The sequence below is a fragment of the Ochotona curzoniae genome, unplaced genomic scaffold (assembly GCF_017591425.1).
Source record: "Ochotona curzoniae isolate NIBS_2020 unplaced genomic scaffold, NIBS_Ocur_1.0 scaffold_3835, whole genome shotgun sequence".
NCBI classification, from domain to species: domain Eukaryota; kingdom Metazoa; phylum Chordata; class Mammalia; order Lagomorpha; family Ochotonidae; genus Ochotona; species Ochotona curzoniae.
The window spans coordinates 6,693,229-6,712,400 of record NW_024467114.1 but is presented as its reverse complement, the minus strand read 5'-3'; the positions used below and the strand labels follow the sequence as shown (position 1 = coordinate 6,712,400).

The window sequence follows — 19,172 nt, the reverse complement described above, 5'->3', positions numbered from 1 at the left end:
GGCTCCTAGCTCTTGGCTCTTGGCTCCTGGCTCCCATCTGCTGGCCCCCAGGCCCTGGTCCCTGGTCCCTGGCTCCTGGCCCCTGTCTCTTGGCTCCTGGTGCCTGACTCTGGCTCCTGGCTAGGATATGGCCTACTCACTGTGGACATGTAGTACAACAGATGAAAAATCTCTCTCCCCCACCCTCCCACCTACCCTTTCAAAGGAATGGCTCAAATCTTAAAAAAAAAAAAAAATTCAAAAGCAAACAGTGAGTTGTAAGAACATGGTAAGGAAAAATGAATTTAAGTGATTGTCTCTGGAGAGAGCACAAAACCTTTGTAAGCAAATGCCGTGTACGTTCCCAGAAGAGAACAAGGGGGAAAGAATTGTCCAAGGCATACATTAAATGCATAGTTTGGAAAACAGAAGGGATGAGTCACTCAAATTTTGTTTACTTGTTTGGTTCTGAAATGCAATGATCGAATTCATTTCACTCAGCATTTTTCCCATAAAGTAGCAGACCCCAGCAGTGGCTAGTTTGCAAAAAACACAGTTTCTAAGGTGGCTGAGTTGCAGTTCTGTTAGACAAAAATGTCTATCTATCAAAGTTAAACTGTCAAACTTGTTTTGCCAACCTTTTATTGCCCCAAATTAAACTGTTCAAGTAAAACTAAACCCAACTGGAACTTATAGAAAATGAGCAATTTTAGCTTCAGCTGATTTCGGAATATACAGAGCAATGGAAATAAGTGAGATAACAACATATAGCGAATTGCCTGGTAAGATAATGAAGCTAATTAGCACCTCTCACCTGGGATAAGTAGCACCTGGGAACTTCATGCATTCCCTCCTAAATAACATGTGTAATACTCACAATGAAATATTTATTTCTTCATACCACACTTTGCATTTTATAGGCTTAATTTAACAAAACTCAGTGGGATCTTCAAGGCTTCATCCATGCTGTCAGAAATTTATTAGAAAATAAATAGTGTGATAACCATTTTTAAAGGGAACCTGGCAGGTATTGAAGAGAAAGGTAGTATCTTGTTTTAATTAATGAGTCCAACATTAAAAAACAGAATCATTCATTTCAATACTGAATCGGGGATTAGAAACCATTGCAGTCAATTCCCTATTTTCCCATTGAGGAAATGAAAGATTGGAAAGGTGAATTAAATTTGCCTAGGTCACACGGCAAATTTTCAGCTTCCGGTTGCTATGTTTGAAGATGCAGTAACATCTAGGAGGACGCCAACCATAAAGAAACAAGTCCTTTCTGGTCTGTCGCATGTGGCAAGGCTTGCTGTCCTGAGCACCTTACACAGGCTGGCTTCCTAGGTTGACAGAGAAGCTCTGCCAGTTATGCATTATCGTCCCCATGTAACAGACAAGAACATGAGGCTCTGGCTGCCAATCACCTCCTGGATGCTCCAGAAGCCTTCTGTGGTTTGTTTTGTTTGTTTCAAGTTGAAGTTGTTATTTTTTCAAGTTGTTATTGTCTACTTGACAAGAACAATTCTACACCATGCAATTAGTGCAAATGTTAGGACATCTTGAGAGTACAAATGGACCCTGAATGAATATTCAATAATAGTATCTCTCATCGGAAAATCCCCAAGAACAAGACACTTACAATCAGAAGGCACCTTCTTCCTGCTGCCTTCCTTTCATGGAGGGAATTGTTGCAGGAGATGCCTGACTTCCTGAAAATGCTAATTCCCACAAAAAAAAAAAAAGATGTGCACAAGTACAGGTTAAGAGTGTGTGGACTTGGCTCAAATTCAAATTGCTTTGGTGGGATCAACAGCCTCTCAGAAATCTAGTCACATTCAAGGGATATAGCCAGAAAGTAGAGGTACCCAGCAATCCTGTGATCATCAGAGAGCAACACAAAGCAGGTACACAGCCACGGCCACGGCCACGGTCTGAAACCTCACACAGCTCCCACGTAGTGACACCTGCAGGAAAAATTGTCCAGTTGTTGCCACTTGTGGGTCTCTCACTTGGAACCCCCGGGGAAGGCACCTGGACAGTGGGTGATGGCCAACGTCAGTAAGAGCAGAGCTCTGGTAAACGGGGCTGCTGAATGTCACAAAGGCTCGGGAAAGCACTTTGGCTTTTGGCAGATGATTTGTTCCTGGGCACACATGAGATACCCCAAAATACAAGGGCAGACCTTTCAAAGGCATAGGCCAAGGCCTTTTTGAAAAAGGCAGAAAAAATATATTCAAAGAAATCTAGATAAAAAACAAAATCAATCTTGTTCATATCCACAAGCAGTGTAAGATTTTGATTTGCTGCACAATACTACACAGTGCAGGTTTTATGTCTATGGATTAGGAAAGCTGAAATGTGCTTATGCTTTACCCACCGAACCCCATCAGATAGCAGATGGGGGAACTCAGGTCTAGAGACCCCATTTCCTGTCCATGGACACAAGCAGACAGCTATTGGGCCAGAGCCTGTGAGCACCACTATTTACAGGATCACGCCCCAGCTTTTATTCACTGCTGGTCCATCACATTTCTATAGAGCAGCTTTGCATTCAGTCTTCTAGGGGTTCCTGAAGTTTCTGAGAACTGAGCTTTTATTATATAATGTGATCTTAGCAGTTTTAGAATTGCCATTTATTAGAAATGTCAAATGTTCCCTTAAACTAGCCCTTTGTAAATGCTTTGATATAAAAGTCCTTCCTAAAATGACTCCTCTGTAATGTCAGAAAGGGCAGCTGAGGACAATGTGTCTGTTCTGTGCCATTCATCTCATAGCCTTCCATTCAAAGTGCTAGGACAGCATTTTGATTACAAGATAAAAACGCAGAAATAGAATGCATCATTGACCTGAAAATTGCTCCAACAAAACATTGTAGCTGCCTCTAACCTTTTTTTTTTATCCTTTGAGAATGGAACAAAGTTAGAAACAAGCATACTACCTGCCAACCGGGAAATCATGATCATTTCTTTAAAAGTTTCATGTGCTAGTGTGTAGTTACATCCTGATTTGAAGAAAATATGGCTAGTGTCTTCCACATAAACATAAAGTCCTTGCTTCCTCTATTTACCATCACAGACTAGGATTAGTAAGAGTTACCAGTTCTCATGGTATGTCTCTAGTAATTGCTTTGTTTCTGTGTAAGATTTAATTGCAGGCTGTTGTCCTTGGTTTCCATAAGAGTGTGTACATAGCCTTTCCAACCCTACAAAATACAGGGCCATTAAACAAGCAGAATGAGGCACTGCTGAACAGTGTAACGTGGAGTAATAGCCAAATCGCTAACCAAGGACGCTTTGGAGATAAGCTAATTAATTCAATTATTAATCTACTTATTAGTTAATGGAATGGAGCAACAATTTGGATTAATTCTTCTGAGCTCCAGTAACCATTTTCCCACCACCCTTCTGTTGTCCATCACAGTTTAGGGTTCCATTGCTCATGTTTGTATCCTGTCTTATTTCCCAGTCTAGCAGAGGAGATGCTTCGGTGGATCAGGCCATCTGTCACAAGTACAGCAGTCATCTCTCCAGTGGTTATCTGAAAATTATGAACTTGACCTTTCACACTTACAGCAAGAGTACAGATAAACAGCTCCTCTAACAAGATTGCCTACAAAATTATCTAGCAAAGCCTATTTCCCAAATCGAGTTCAACTGCTACCACATTTCCATTTTTGAGTGCCTGTCATTATCACTGCTGCCTGAGAAATTTGGTGCCTCGCACCTCAGTGCTGAGACTCGATCTGTGTTCAACCAGTGAGCTCCTGTACCCACATTCCAAGCTGTCCAGTCTGCAGCAACGCAACATCGAAGGAAGGAGAGGCATAAAACAAGTTTGTATGTTACAACAAATTTGATTACAAAATTAAGTCTGTTTTCATTTTGATATTATAAAAGAAGCAGCAGGAGGTTTGACTGGATCACTTGCTTTCACATTATTACATTCCTTATGTCACTCCATTAGCTGGAGTGAGGGCTCCCTGGGAGAGAATCAGGAACATTTAGGCCTTGTGTTTACACTCAAGGCAGTGTGGCTTCAAGTCAGAAGCCGGCAGTTCATGTTCCCTGGCCTGCTAGAGGAAGATCAAAGAGAGCGCCCAGTTCCCTTGCTTGCTTGTCGTCTTTCTTAGATGGGAGGGTTTTCCTCCCACCTTCAGCTCATGAAATGTCACCATGTGGCATGAGGCTAACAGTAGACTGGCTGGCATCAACAGGGCCACCTCAATTGTCCAGGACAAATGCCACGCAATATGAAGATTTCTCACATCCCTTGTCACTTCAGAGGAACTTCAAACCCTACAGCCCTACCTCATGTGGACTAACCCACATTATGGCTATTAACTCATCTCAACATTACTAATTAGTTACACGCTCAGTGGCCTAAAACAGTCAGCAATCTCCTGGAACTTCAGGCAAACACTTGGGGGAGTTACATTTGGGTATCTAAGGAAAAGTGACTTTTTCAAACATTAAAACCCCTTAGGCATAACAGGATACCACCAGTACAAGAAGGAGGAAAAGACACCAGAACGCAATGGAATGTATCAGAGTCAATATGAACAATCCTTAAACTACTCCTGCTTTTGTGCCAAGCACATCCCCGTCCTCAGGAACAGCTTCTGAAAGCTTGGATATGCTGCTTTCTAATGGTCCTGCGCTTTTCTTGACTTGCATGTTCCCTTACACTGTGACATTCGATGCTGTTTCTGTGCCTGGTTTATTAATACATTTCATTTTGTAACATGGGATGCCGTTTGCCTGACTGCAGCCATGTTTTGAAGTCAACCACCATTATCCTGCTCTAAGTTGCTGGCAATGGGAATCTTCTTGTCCTGGGCTTAACACTTGATACACTTCTCTGCAGCCACTGCACAGGTGACCCCACTGCAGCTGAAACGGAAGGCTGCCCGCCAGCTCTGGGCTGCACCGTGGGGTCCGCTGGGAAAGACCACCTCCCTGAGATGGGGACAGCGTTTTCTTCCTCAGTGTACCCCCTCTCGGTGCCAAACTGTAAACCAATATTCTCTCCTGGTCAAGAACAAAGCAATGTTAAAAGGCATTGTTTAAAGGCATGGCACCTAGTGAGACAGTGCATTAGTTTGTTATAGCATATTCTACACATTGGATGGTTGGAAAGATTCTGCTAGGGAGACGCAAGGATGTGGATTCTGAGACCCATCAAAACTGATGACACCTTGATAAGATAAGTTAGCTATGTGATAAATTGTGGTGGATAAAAATATTGACTGAAAGGGGTGTGGTGCAATAACCTAATGGCTAAATCCTTGCCTTGCATCCACTAGGATCCAATATGGGTACTGGTTCGTGTCCCAGCTGTTCCACTTTCCATCCAGCTCCCTACTTGTGGCCTGGCAAAGCAGTGAGAATGGCCTAAAGCCTTGGGACCCGGCCCCTGTGGGAGGCCAGGGAAAAGCTCCTGGCTTTGGATAGGCTCAGCTTTAGCAATCGCAGCCACTTGGGTATACAAGCAACAGGCACACAGAAGATCTTTGATTCTCTCTCTCTGTAAATCTGACTTTCCAATAAAAATTTTTTAAAAGTCTAAAGAATATAGACAGAAATTTTCTTACTGCAAGGTAGAATGTCTCCTATATCTGCTCATCACTCCTATTTCCACACAGTCCTCCATTCTCATGGATTTTTCTACCATACCAGCTTGGCAGGACATCAGCTCTGCCTGTCTCAACCTGTGCCCACACCTGGGCACCCAAGATCGGAGTCATCAGTCCTGATGACTGAACTTATCAGTGCCTTTTGGCATAAATCTTGGGGAGACTTTCAGTAGTCTCCAGGAATTCACTTCTCCCACAAGCCTCCCCATTCCACTGCCTCAACCGTAGTCTCGCCTTCACCTAGTTGCCTGTGGCCCCTCTGCATATGTGCAAATGCTCTCCTTTCTCTCCTGACATAACACAACATGGGCGGTCCCTAATCCTGTGTTAATGCAAACAGTCTCCCTGCTCACCGGTTCCTCCTCTATCGCTCCTTACGCATTCAAGGGCTGTTTGCTTATTTTAACCAATCATTCAGCTACACCACATCATTCACAGAAAGAAAGATAGATAGATAGATAGATAGATAGATAGATAGATAGATAGATAGATAGATAGAGACATCCATCATCTTTATCTCCATCTCTAGCTCGGTCTCATATGATCTTATCCCATAGATTAAGTATACCTACTCAGTGACAACCAGCTTGATTTCTATCCTGACCTATAGATTAATATAAACTGTTTGTACTAACTGGGCAAGTATTTTTATAGAAAAGGCAATGGACACATTTTATAATCAAAAGAAATCACTTCTTCTCACCCCACAGATTCCACTGCACCACTGCTCTTTTTTTTCTTGAAAAAAAAAAAAAAAGAAAGAAATACAACACATAGCAAGGTTCCTGATGTGACCCACATATTATTTGGAAGTCTTCCCCATAGCCGGAGTCCAGTCTGTTAGTAGGAAATGTGTAGCTCCAGATGTGTGCAGTACAGCACATCAGCACACTGTCCAGGTTGCCCACGTCACGGATCGGAGTGCCTGGCTTGGAGTTACAGCTCCATTCCGAACCCCAGCTTTTACCTAACATACACCCTGGGAGTTCTTGACAATCTCCAAACGTTTTGTCAGGTGTAACACTTGATCAAAACCATCCAGGGACGTCACTATGGACTGCTGAATATTCATTTACATTTTCAATGCAATAATTTTCATATAGTATTTACTGATCTGCCATAATTTTTCATGAATTTATTCATTCAGAAAACATTGAATGGGGCCTGGTGTGGTGGCCTAGCAGTTAAAGTCCTAGCTTTGAACGTAACAGGAACCCATATGGGCGCCAGTTCTAATCCCAGCAGCCCCGCTTCCCATCCAGCTCTCTGCTTGTGGCCTGGGAAAGCGGTCAAGGACAGCCCAATGCTTTGGGACCCTGCACCCACTTGAGAGACCTAGAAGAGCTCCTGGCTCCTGGCTTCAGCTCAGCTCAGCTCTGGCCATTGCAATCACATGGGGAATGAATCATTGGAGGAAGATCTTCCCCTCTGTTTCTCCTCCTCTCCACATATATCTTACTTTGTAATAAAAATGAATAAATCTTTTAAAAAAAAAAAGGAAAATATTGATTGGGCACTTACCATGTTTCCAGCACCACCTAGCTCCTGTAGGTACAAGCTTGAAGATCACATAATTCTATCAGAATTATTCTGTTTCCTCGGACGCTTCACAGAACATAATCATTTATCATTTTTCTGTTGACAAAAGTAATTCATTTTGAGTGCATAAAATTTGTAAAATACAGCAAAGCACACAGAAAAAAATTAACATACTACATGCTGGAATGAATCGTACTTTCATTTTTCTCTTATGCTTTCTTGTGTTTTACTTACTCTATCATTCCCATGGTCATAATCCATGTTTTCTTAGCTCAATAATCATAATGTCAGGACACTCTACCCTGCACTGTTGGGGGGGTTGCTTCATCCTTGAGTTGACATTTCAACAATTTAAACAATTCCTTCACCATCAGGAGCTCACCACATAAGAGGCCAAGCGTGTGCTTTTGCAAGCCCTCAGAGAGCAACCGCTCTTGATGTGGCAGATCAAACACCCAGTAGTTATTCTGTCTATATCTCTAACCCTCCATTGAAAAAGCAATGGAATCTCCGAATCTAAGTATGTGTCATATGAAAGTACTTAGAAGCTTTCATGGAAAATGTAATTAATATATTGGGTCTAATGCAAAACTGTTTTTTTGAAACCTATACAGTTTTTCCAAAATTTGCACCTTCTGTAAACTTTTCAGAGATTTTTTTCACTCGTTCCATTAATTGAACCTTGAAAGTAATCAACAAGAAGAGGTTGTCGGTGGCTGTTCTTTTAGAAAGCCAGTCAGATCACAGATTCTAGGAGATTTCCTGGTTGATTCTAAAATTGTCATCAAGTTAGTGGTGTCATTCATAAATATTAAGGACCAGAAATTTCAAGCAAAAGCATGAAAACTTCAAATAAAATCAAAGGCCCTGGGAGAATGTGGCTTTGCCACTGAGCTACTGCACAGCCTGCAGCCACGGAGAGAAGCACCAGGAAACTGATTAACTAGGACTGCAGTGACAGTGGGCTAGAAAATCTGTTTTCTCTTCAAAGGCAGAGCATCTGATGGCTCTGCGTGATGCAGTGCAATGCCACATGCCTCATGGACACCAATTTAAATCCAAGCAGGGTCAATTGTCAGGGCAGAAGTCATTTGTGCCCAATAGCATTTTATTAGCCTGTGGGAAATGCTTCAGAGGTCTGAACCTACATCTCAGGAAATGTGACTGCATCCCCAAGAATACTACTCAATACAAAACCCTCTTGGTAATTCCAACCATAAGCTGTGTATATACAAGAGAACGGATTAACAAATAATAGGTCATGAAGTATTTTGATTTTATAATTGTAATAGTAACAATGGCACCTTGATTCTATGTAGTTCTTTCTATTTTATAAAGCATTTTCACATTTCCTATTTATTTCTTATCAAAAGCCTGTCAAACAACAAATTTAGAATCCATTGTTGATTGTATGTTTCAGAGGTGGAAAATGGAACTCAGATATGCTAGGTGAAACTTGTATCTCACACTTGGCTTTTAAATTTCATAATTCCATTCCTTAGTGTCAATAGCCTGCAACAGGAGTTCTGACTTCAGCCTTCTAAATCCAAATTTCTATTTTGAAGTTATTTGCAACAACTCAGCTTTTTTCTTAATTTGCAGAAAAAATTACCATATGGGTAATTTTAGAGAATATACAATTGTCTGAGTCTTTTCCCAGTATAGAAACAGCATACTCATTATATTGCTCCAGAGAGAAAGCATTTTAGAATCATTGACTGAATGAGCTATGATTATTCACAGCAAAAATTTCAAATTTGTTCTTTCCACAAGTTAATAATGAAACTATTCATCTAATCACAGCAAATATTTACTGGTTGCTTGACAAGAGACAGACTTCACTTTTAAGTCCACAGTAACTTAGCACGATGGGCATTTTACGTTACTCCTCCAAAAAAGACTTGGGCATACAAGATCAGGTAACATGGGGTAGACCTGTGGCCTAGCAGGTGGATGTCACTTGGGGCATCACAACCCGTATTAGTCAAATTGACTTTCTAGCTGCAACTCCTGCTTCCAACCTGCTGCGAGGGCAAACTCCAGGAGGCTGAGGAGACGGATCAAACGTTGAGTTCCTGCAACTTGCATGGGAGACTTGGACTGAGTTCTTAGCTCCTGGCTGCAGTCTTGGCTCAGTCCCAGGAATTGTGGGCACATGTAGAGAGAATCAGCAGGTAGGAATTCTCTTTGTGTATCTCTCCCATGGCCTCCCAACAAAATAAAAAATTTTGCAAAAAAAAAAAAAAAAATTTCAGCAAGCCCAGATATAAAGGTACAGAATTAGGAAGCAACTCTTATGCCTGGATCCAAAATCTGCCTTCCTACTCACAGCACTTCGGACGAACAAGAGCAATATGCCTGAGAAGACTTCTGCAAGGATTGGGCAAGAAAAGCAAGACTCAGAAAACCTGCATCGCTGCTTAGGGTTGGCCTGATCAAGAGAAAATAAGCTACCTGTTTTTTTCATAAATGTACTGTTCTTCCAGTAACATTACCAAGCAACACAGATGTCAAAAATCCAAGTAATAGGTACTAACAAACACAGACACACAAACCAAATTCAAGTGTAGTGTCACTTTAGCAGGGAACAGTCACTGAGTTATTACTGAGTGCAGAATAGTCGGAACTTTATAGAACTATAAATATAAAGGCAGTATAATTTTTAAAAATAAATAGAATATACCTGCAGCCCTTGGTAAACTCGACGTACACTGAGAATTATAACAAAATGTGAAATGAAATCCAAGCCGAGATGGCCAAGGTGTGCCAGCTTCAATGAAACACAACTGTCTCAAAGACTCAAGAACAGACTACTGGGCTCTGTCTGCTGAGCGACTCAGGGTCTGCAGGCAAGTCTGATGTTTCACAGTACAGCTTGTTTCCAGATGAGGCTGATATTGCTTGTCCAGGGCCAAGACTTGGTCACCCAGGGACAAACAGGGTCAACTGAATTCTAAGGGAGCGTGGAAGGAGGTACCATAAGCTCTTCCATGTGGGAAAATTCCTGGTAAGTTCACACTTGAATTGTGCCAACCTGCCTCTCTACCTAGACACGACACACTTCAGGACCAAGCAGTGGAATAATCCTTCCAGTTCTAACTGTTCTCACTTCTAATGATTTGGTGGCATCCCTCTACTCTTATGAAATAAAAATGATGAAAGCATGTTGTCTTACCCCACAGCCCAACACGTCCACTGAGGTTTTTTATGGCTTCAACCAGGGCCCTAGCATCCCAGGCAGGAATGAGAGGGTACATTTAACATATCCTGTACTTTATTGAAATTTCCCTGAGTCTGTTTGAATTTCTTCTAACAGCATTTTCCTCTCAAAATTGGGTTTTATTTTGTCCTACCCAGACTCACACATCAAGGGGTGATAAAAAATACAACCAAGCTGTTGGTTTCATTTGTTTGGCTGATTAGTTTTCCTGATTGTAATGACTGAAATGGCAACAACATCCCAGGTACGTATTCTCCCCACCCCTTCACGAGGGATGAAAGAAGAAAGGAAAATGCTTGAAAATGCAGCGTAACTGTGTGCTGGAGTGGGGAATCACCAAGAGGGAAATGCACTGGCTTCCGAGAATAGTTGTATTCCCAATTCCTCTATCATTTTACCACACGATCTTAAAATGCTTGCTGTTCTAATTTCCATATGTGTAAAGCAGGGAGGGTATTTGCCATGAGGTTTAGTTAATGCTTGTGAGTGCTTCTGAGATCGTGGGAAAGGGGAAGAAAAAAATTTTTAAAATTATCTATCTTGAACTTTGAAACCCAAACTATAAAACAAGAGAAATCCATATACTTTCAGCAACAAACAAGTGGAAAGGCATTTTCCTCCTACTAAGTTGTCAATGCCATAACAATCGTGTAGTTTATGCTGACACTTACAGGGACTTTGCAATCACTTCTGATGCTTTTTATTCTGTTTCTGGAGGTTAGATCATTCAAATACTGCCTGCAAGTCTAAGGGTCAGAGAACTTTTCTGTGAAGGACCAGCTAGAAAATATTTTAGGCTTTTCAGACCACATACAATCATAGAGTCAATCACCTAGGATTCTGATTGTGAGGCATTCTTAAAACTGGGATGTGTTACTATCACTCATCATTCTCATTTGCTGTTTTCCATTAGCGCCGGTGCCCACTGCATCAGTCCGTTTCACTAATCCAGAGCTGGTCAGGGAAAATGTTCAGGTAGCATTTGCAACCTCTGCCCTGCTTTCTCCATTAAGGTATGTCATTTTCTGAAATAATACTGTGTCTCTCCAGTTTCAGTGCTGTGAGACTTCCCCCACCACCATCGAGTCTATTAAATCAAGCCAGTTAATTTCAGCACCATATATGCAAGCCATTCTCCTCCATGCACAGTTGCTATTTTATTGTGCCTGCCGCTTTGATCCTTGTGTATTCTCATGTGTCTTTAGAGAAAATGTTACCCCTTCAGTGGCACAAATTGAAAACCTATTGTCAAGAGCTGTGTCCTAGCCATTTTGATTATCCTGCATTTTACTCTTCTCCTCATTTATTTTAAAAGGAAAGAGACTGAATGTCAGCCTCCTTTCTCTCCTGAGTGTAGTTGAAGGCTCCTATTGTAGTCCTATTACCATTTAGACACATTCTCCCTTTTGTTTAACTGTGGTGCTGCTTCTCTTCCTGTCTGCTTTGGTTCACATCTCATTTGGGGATTTTGTCTAAAGAGATTTTTTATACAGATCTCCAATCAGTTTATTTTAAAAGCCATATAAGGTAGAATGGAGAACTCCACAAATTAAGCTCTAAGAGTTTACAAAATGGAACTGTAACTGCTTTTGCTTTTTTTCTGGTGAGAAGGTTTTTTTAGCTCCTCCCCTTTAGCTAAGATGAATTCTTCATGAACTTCCTGATGAATCTGTGCATGTCAATCTAACCCTTCCTAAGGATTTCAGGATGGTTCCAGGTAGTTCTGCTGTATGAAAAATAGGAAAGGCAGTTCACTGAAATATGTGGCTGTAATTTTACAACGTGCTTAAGGCTTTTTCATTTTTCCTCCTTGCAATGTGCCATCAATCTGGACACATTGGAAGCTTCATTAACATGTATGGGACATGACTGGAAGTCAGACATGGAAGCGTCCGCACAGCATCGAGGTGCTGTGTCCCCAGACTTCACAGGGTGGTGAACATGACGCTCTGTGAAGAAACTCACAGCTGTGTGAGAAAAAAGCTACTGAAGACTCAGCTTTTTTGTGGTCCAATGTTCTTAAACAGATTCTCACACGTTTTTCGTTTTTCCAAAGTTACAGGTAAGAAAGCACCTCTATCCTGATGATTTTAGTCAATCCTTCTCATTTAAAGTGAGTTGATGTGTAGTGAAGACTATCATATCCAGATGTGAGGATGCAATGCAGTGTGCATCTCTACTTCCAGACAAAGATGGACTCCCAATGAAACTGTAGAACACATCTTGTCAGTGGGATGCGTGACTCAGCCATTGTCCATGTCTGCAATGATCGTTTATGAAAACGGTACTATTGTAATAATACAGGGGAACTTGGTAGGGGAAAAGGGAGGGGGTGAGGGAAATCCCATGACCCATGGAACTGCATCATAAAATAATGATAATAATTTAAAAAGAAGTAAAAAAAAAGAATAATTAAAACTATAAAGAAAAAAAGTGAGTTCTAAAACTCACTGCTTCCTTTTTTTGTGCTGATGTTCAAGAAGAGTAATTTAATTTCTTTTCATCTCATTTACAGAAGTCTGGATATTCTACGATTAAAAAGTATGTCATTATCACCTCCTCTCACTTCTGCCCTTCTGTGCTTATTGGTCAGTCATGAGTGCATGGTTAAGATTCTTGAAAAGCAAAACCAACCTGGACGCTCCTAGAATATATGTGGGAAGGAAGAGGAAGCAGAGCAGCTCCTAGGCTGGGGAACAGGGACTACAACAAAGATAAAAGAATACAGACCAGCTGGGCAGAGCAGACAGCACCTTGAGCACGCTGGGTCTCAGGCCTGACTCATGGGCACAGCAACCCGACTTAATCTCTCCAGTGTGGCTATAACAGAGAACAAACAACCCCAGCAAAGAAAGCCGTGATACCATTAAGAGCATCTACGTAATCTCAACAACGTTTGCTACATATGGTTTTTCTAGTTTTATTGAGGAAGGAATTGCATAAGTATTTGGTATTAAAAGTCAAACTATATTGTTTTTATGTATGGAAAGGAAATAATAACTGATTAAAGGAAGAATTAAACATGAATAAAAATATCGTATTGGATGTATCTATGTTCACTTAATTATGCTACAATCTTGAATGAACTAGAAAAAAATCCAAAAATACAGAGCACAGCCCTGCCCAAAAGCAGTCTGGTATCTACACTTAGAAAAAAAGAAAAGCTGTGAGAAACAACTAATAATGAAACAGTACAACAAAGTCTTAGATTTGTGGTCGAAGAGGTACTTAGTATGGTAATTAATAGCACAGTCTTTGGAACCAGATTGTTTTGGTTCATATCCCAGCAGCATTACTTAAAGACAGGAAGAAAGCCAAGGTAGATAACCTCTCGCATTATGAAACTAGCATAATGACAGTTTCAATTTTGCAAGGCTATTTTGATAAATAGATATACACAAAATATTTAAATTACTATCTGGAACACAAAATACAATTGTTATATAAGTGCTATGTATCATTGAGTGGAGAAAAAGAATAAGACATTGGACAACAGGTTTAGTTTATTAGTTCAGTAAATATATTTGATATTTATTATCTGCATGATACATATTAGAAACAAGGATGATAATTCACAGTTGATGCAGGGTATAAAGTCACATAAATATAAAGTAGGAAAAGAAAATATAGACTAATGCTATGAAGCTCAATCCTTGCACTATGCTACTATGTAAACATCATAGAAAATAGTATTTCAGAATAGGAGATGACATGGAAAAGAGAAAGAGGAAAGGTCAAGAATACAATGAACACAGAGCAGTTTTATTGGCAGAAACATAAAGGCAAATGCTAAAAAAATGAGTTTGTAAAAGCACACTAGTCCTATACCATATAGATTTCAACTACCACAGCAGCCTATTGAATCAGACTTAACAATGAGCTATAACATCACACAAAGGAGAAAGGCTAATATTTTTCAAGATTCAACTATTTGAATTTAATTAGTTGTGTGTGTGCTTTAATTTTACTTTTGATAATTTTTACATAGTTGATTAGGGTGCTAAGCGTCAAGGGCTAGAGGAAAATGGGTGAGACCATTGTTTTCACATTCTCTTTTTTCCTGCCTGAAACTGGGGGGAGGGGAGAAATGAGAGAAGATGCCACACCCAGTCTCCCAGCCATCCCAGGTCCCCGATGTGGGGCATGCTCCATGGGTCTTGCTCAAGTGATTTTGCTAGTCCAACAGTTCTGTATTGCTGTTGATCTCACCACTCCAATCATGATGACATCTTTCCAGAATCCACTGGATGATATAGTCCACTTTAGCATCTCCATTTGCAAAAGGTATTCACTACCAACACTTGCTGGGGTAGTTGATCAATTTATTTTGTCCCCCATTCCCTGTCATAGTACCATGTGTCCTCTGCAGGCTCCAATGTACTGCCATATCCTCCACGTGCATCTGGATATGCTGTCTACTGCTCCATCTAAGCCACTGAGGGTGCCCAGCTCTGACACATACATTCCATGGTCAGATCATGGAATTTGCAATTCTCTCCACGGTTGAAAGTTTGAGTCCAGTGGTTCAACTGGGGGGATTTCCAAAGAAACCTCATCTGAGGTGATCCCAGACCTGATTCTTATATGTGCATGCCAATACAGGGTTGGACACAGTCCGTCACCCAAATCAGCCTATGCACAAACTGACTAGTTGCAATTGCTGGGTCAGTTCTGTCTCCAGCCCTGTATTTTATGCAAACTAATGAGTGTTAGACTCCAGCCTGATCCTGCCCATCACACACTCAACCTTCATGGACACTAGTAGGAACTGCAACCTAGTTGGAGTGACCCACAATCACCCCCACTAGGCCTGCCTCCTGCCCTCATTCCCATGCTGGCCAGTATGTACAGTTGACTGGTCCAGTCTGTCCCACATCCCATTTAGCTCTCATACATGTCAATGGACACTGAAGCCTAGTTAAACACAACCAGTTCCACCATCCAGTCAACACTGGTGCCAGCGAGTGCCACTCTCTGCCTAGCCATGCCTGCTCCAGTTCTGGTTTCCATGCTCACCAGTAGGGGTTGCAGCCCACTATTTCCCTACTGTGCCCATTCCCATCGCTGGATCTTGCACTCTCCAGGTGGTTCTGCAGTTTAGCTTCTCAGAGTTTGTCCTCTGTGCCAGCATCTGCTAGCTGATGCTGCAGCAAAGCCCAATCAACCCTCACCCACTCTGGCTTATGCATGTGCTAGTAGATACAGTCCACCCAGCCTGGCTTGTCTCCAATCCAGCTTACATGCAGGCCAACAGGAGTTGTACCCCTGCCCGGCTAGTCTGCCCTAATCCCAACTCACACTCACCAGTGGGAGTAGTGGACCAGCAGGAGAGCCCCCCCTAAACTGCCCTACCAGCTTTGCATTTTCTCCCCCAGGGTCTCAAGTGCACAGGCTGAGCACTGTAGCCCAGACAGGCATGGCCCACCTCGCCTCAGCATTTACCAGTGGCACATTTATCACTGGCGCTCACCAGTAGCCCAGTCCACCTCTGGTTCCAGCTCACACAGTTGGGGCCAGCCCAACCAGCCCTCCATCCTGGCCATAATGTGAACTGGCTGGTATTACGGCCTCAACTTAGAGGCAATCATGTGTGCTGCTCCTGTGAGACTGAGCAGGAAACTAGGTCGAGATAGTTCGTGAGACAGAGAAGAATGAGCAAAGTTGTTCTGTACTATTTTCTTCCTTAAGAGAACATTCTCTTCCTGAAACAAGAAACAAAAACTTCTTCAGCTACTAAAAGCTCACTGTAGCTTTATAAGACCTGACAATATTTGCCTCAGATTCGTCATCTTCAGTCTCCTGATATAACATAAATACTTCATAAACATCTCCTTACTAACTGGTTCACTATGACAGGTTTACCAACAATTCTTGAGTCTCCAGTAACTCATTGCAAGACCTTATACTGGTTATTAAGGTATAGGCTGTTTCATGCACATTGAGAAGTTTGACATAAAAACAACTGCTTTTCAAGGGCAAATAGCAAATTATTCAAATTATTGGTCTGGTGCCATGGCCCAACATTGTCAGATCTGGCTTTTAGTTTGGGTGTTATGCAATCACAATCTACAATTGTCAGAGTACTGTGCATGGTCTAAACCCCTTTGGGACAGGTATAGTCCAAAAGTTTACCATGTATCTTGAGTGAAAGCCTGTGCCCTATGCCAGCCTCTGCTTCTTTGAAGTCAGGATGGCCTCAGGACAAATAAAACTACATCTAACTGCAACCTTGAGTTTTATTTTCCCCTCATAGATTCTAAATGACTAGCTGTAATTCTTTGGGGATGATATTCATGAAAAACCCTCTAACCTTTGTTATTGTATTCCTCAGCTGCAGGTTCTTCCAAAGCTGTGATTTATCTAAATTGTATTTTAGTCAAAAGGTCATAAAGCAGATAACGTGAAAATCCTATTGGGATATTGTTAGTAAATTTATAAAATTACTCTCTGTATCCAGTTAGACCAAGTAATTTTTTTCATTCCTTTCTGTTCAGGCAGATCTATATATCATTGAAGATTTCAAGAGAATAAAAGTTAAGCAGCCAAACTAAATTCTTCATCTAAAAGCATGTCTGTTAGGACAAAGTCATCACATGCAGGGCTCTGAGATAGCTTGGGATAAGTAAGGAACCTAAGCCGGAGGCTCAGAATGGCTCACAGGAATTCCCAAACTTCCTTCTCTTGCTCACTCGACACTGTTCCTGCTCCAGCAGTGAGCTATTGGTCCCGATGCCATATGCAAGTCATTGTGGCAGATTATTGATCAGCCCAGGATACAGTCCTTACATCGGTTAGGGTTTACTGTTGAGAGAGAGCTGCCTTGGCTAGTGGAATGCTCCTTCATTTTGCTATCCCACTCCAGAGTCAGCAAGGATCTGACACTACCAAATCCTGATGGGGCTCTGACGTCTTCGCACCTGGTGCACAGCCTACTGCGTGCACATCACCAGAGCACCACAGAATTTTGGAATTTCACCTTATCACCTGATGCAATGTTGATAGTGCATGAGTGTTTTAACTTCTTGGTCCTGGAACCTTTAGCCATAAGTCCAGCATAGGAGAATGACTGTGGACATAGAAAAATCCACAAAGGCCTCAAAGCCAGACAGAGCCAGCATAGAGCCCAAATGCAAGCCAGCTGGGACCAGAAATCAGATACTGTGTGTGCAGTGTAAAGTAGTAGATTTTCAGCAGCAGTTGGGAAATAAAACTGCACAAACAGCCAAATGGAAGAGCAAAACTACCAAAATTAGAATAAAATATTGCTTATTTTCTAACTTAGCTTCAGGGTTTTAAAAACTGATAAAAAAAATGAGGTGCTACATTGTTATAGATCAAAGGGAACTAGACAGACAATAATGAAATGAAATGTGGATCCTGGGCTGTACCCTGGACCAGGTGGACATCAGTGTGGAAACTGGTGACATCTGAATAAAGTTTTTGAGTTTAGTTACCAGTAATGTAAAATTGCTAGTTTTTTAGTTTTGACAAATAAACTACAACTATGCAAGGTAAACACCTTAACAAAACTAAAAACATTTGGGGATTTTAGAGGCCCTATCTGTATTATCTTTGTAAACTTTGTTAAATCTAATATTATCCCCCAAATTTAGAAAACATCTATTTGTAAAAAGAATAAAGTGGTGCCCCTTGTCATGGAGCCAAAGCATAATTAGGAAGATGCAATAACAGACTCAATCAATTGGTGTGCTCAATGAAAACATTCAAAAGATGTAATGAGTTAAGAAACCAAGATCAGGGTACTGGAGACAGACCAAGTGTTGATCCATGCACGTATAAAACCTGGCTTGCCTTCATTGCATTTGAAAGATGGAGAGGCAGAGACAGGCACAGAGAGAGCTTCCACCCACGGTTCAAAGTGAGGCACCTAAGAACTCCCTTTGGATCTCCACATGGGCTGCAAGGACTAAAGTGCTTAATCCACCACCTGCTGCGGCCCAAAGAATGCATTAGCTAGAATGAAATCCTGGACGCAAACAAGGTATGTAGGCATCCCAAGGGCTCTTAACCTCCGTGTGCCAATTACCTGTGCCCAGTCCAGGTATTTAATAAAGAATACCTGAGATTAGTCCTGGAGGATATGTAGGAATGGTCAGGAAAAGGAACCGATGATAAGAGCCACAGGCAGCTCTTCAGGACTGTGGAGCATCAACATGACTTAGAAGAATGGTGAATGAGACTGGAGAGAGGGCTAGATGAGGCTGTGTAAGGCTGCTTGTCACAGCGGGGAGCTGCGGCTTTCCCGCCAGAGCACAGGGGCCTAAGTTTGGAAGCAGAGCTGAAGACAGAGAGGCAAATTAGGAATTTTGTGTAATATTTAGGCTTGGGCAGAAGCAGTAGCTATGGAAGGAGAGTGCAAATTGGAAACTATTTGGGAAGTAAAGTAGCGCCAACAGAGGTCATCCAGTGATCAGAAGTCATCTAGTGCCAGGGGAAACGACCCAACAGACAAAACATGCCCCAGGAATGCCACAGAGCTATGGACGCCATTCAGTCATGAGCTCCAGGCATAAACTGTACGACTTAGGGAGGAAATTTGAAATTAGGCATGGCATTCTTTGCTGATGTTTTATAAAAACTGGCAGTCTAACAAGGCACAGTAAATTCCTGTTTGTATGAACTGAAACACATAACAGGAACAGATAAAATACAAGGAGGAAAGCCAAATGCACACAGCTGGCTTGGAAAGCAGAGAAGCATTTCTGCAAACCAGCACAGGACAGGAATCCCAAGCTTTGCCTAGGGCAGCATGCAGTGCCTCGTCCGGGGCTCCAGCCTTGC

The 19,172-nt window shown here is 41.7% G+C and overlaps 1 long non-coding RNA gene across 3 annotated transcripts in view; it reads right to left on the bottom strand.

Moving 5' to 3' along the window:
* The window catches only part of LOC121145835, a 152,103-nt gene that overhangs the window by 10,003 nt on the left and 122,928 nt on the right, over positions 1-19,172 (bottom strand). For all 3 annotated transcript variants that reach the window (XR_005882090.1, XR_005882088.1, XR_005882089.1), the window contains exon 2: positions 7,133-7,246. This is a non-coding gene — a long non-coding RNA (uncharacterized LOC121145835). The remainder of the gene's footprint in view (positions 1-7,132; positions 7,247-19,172) is intronic.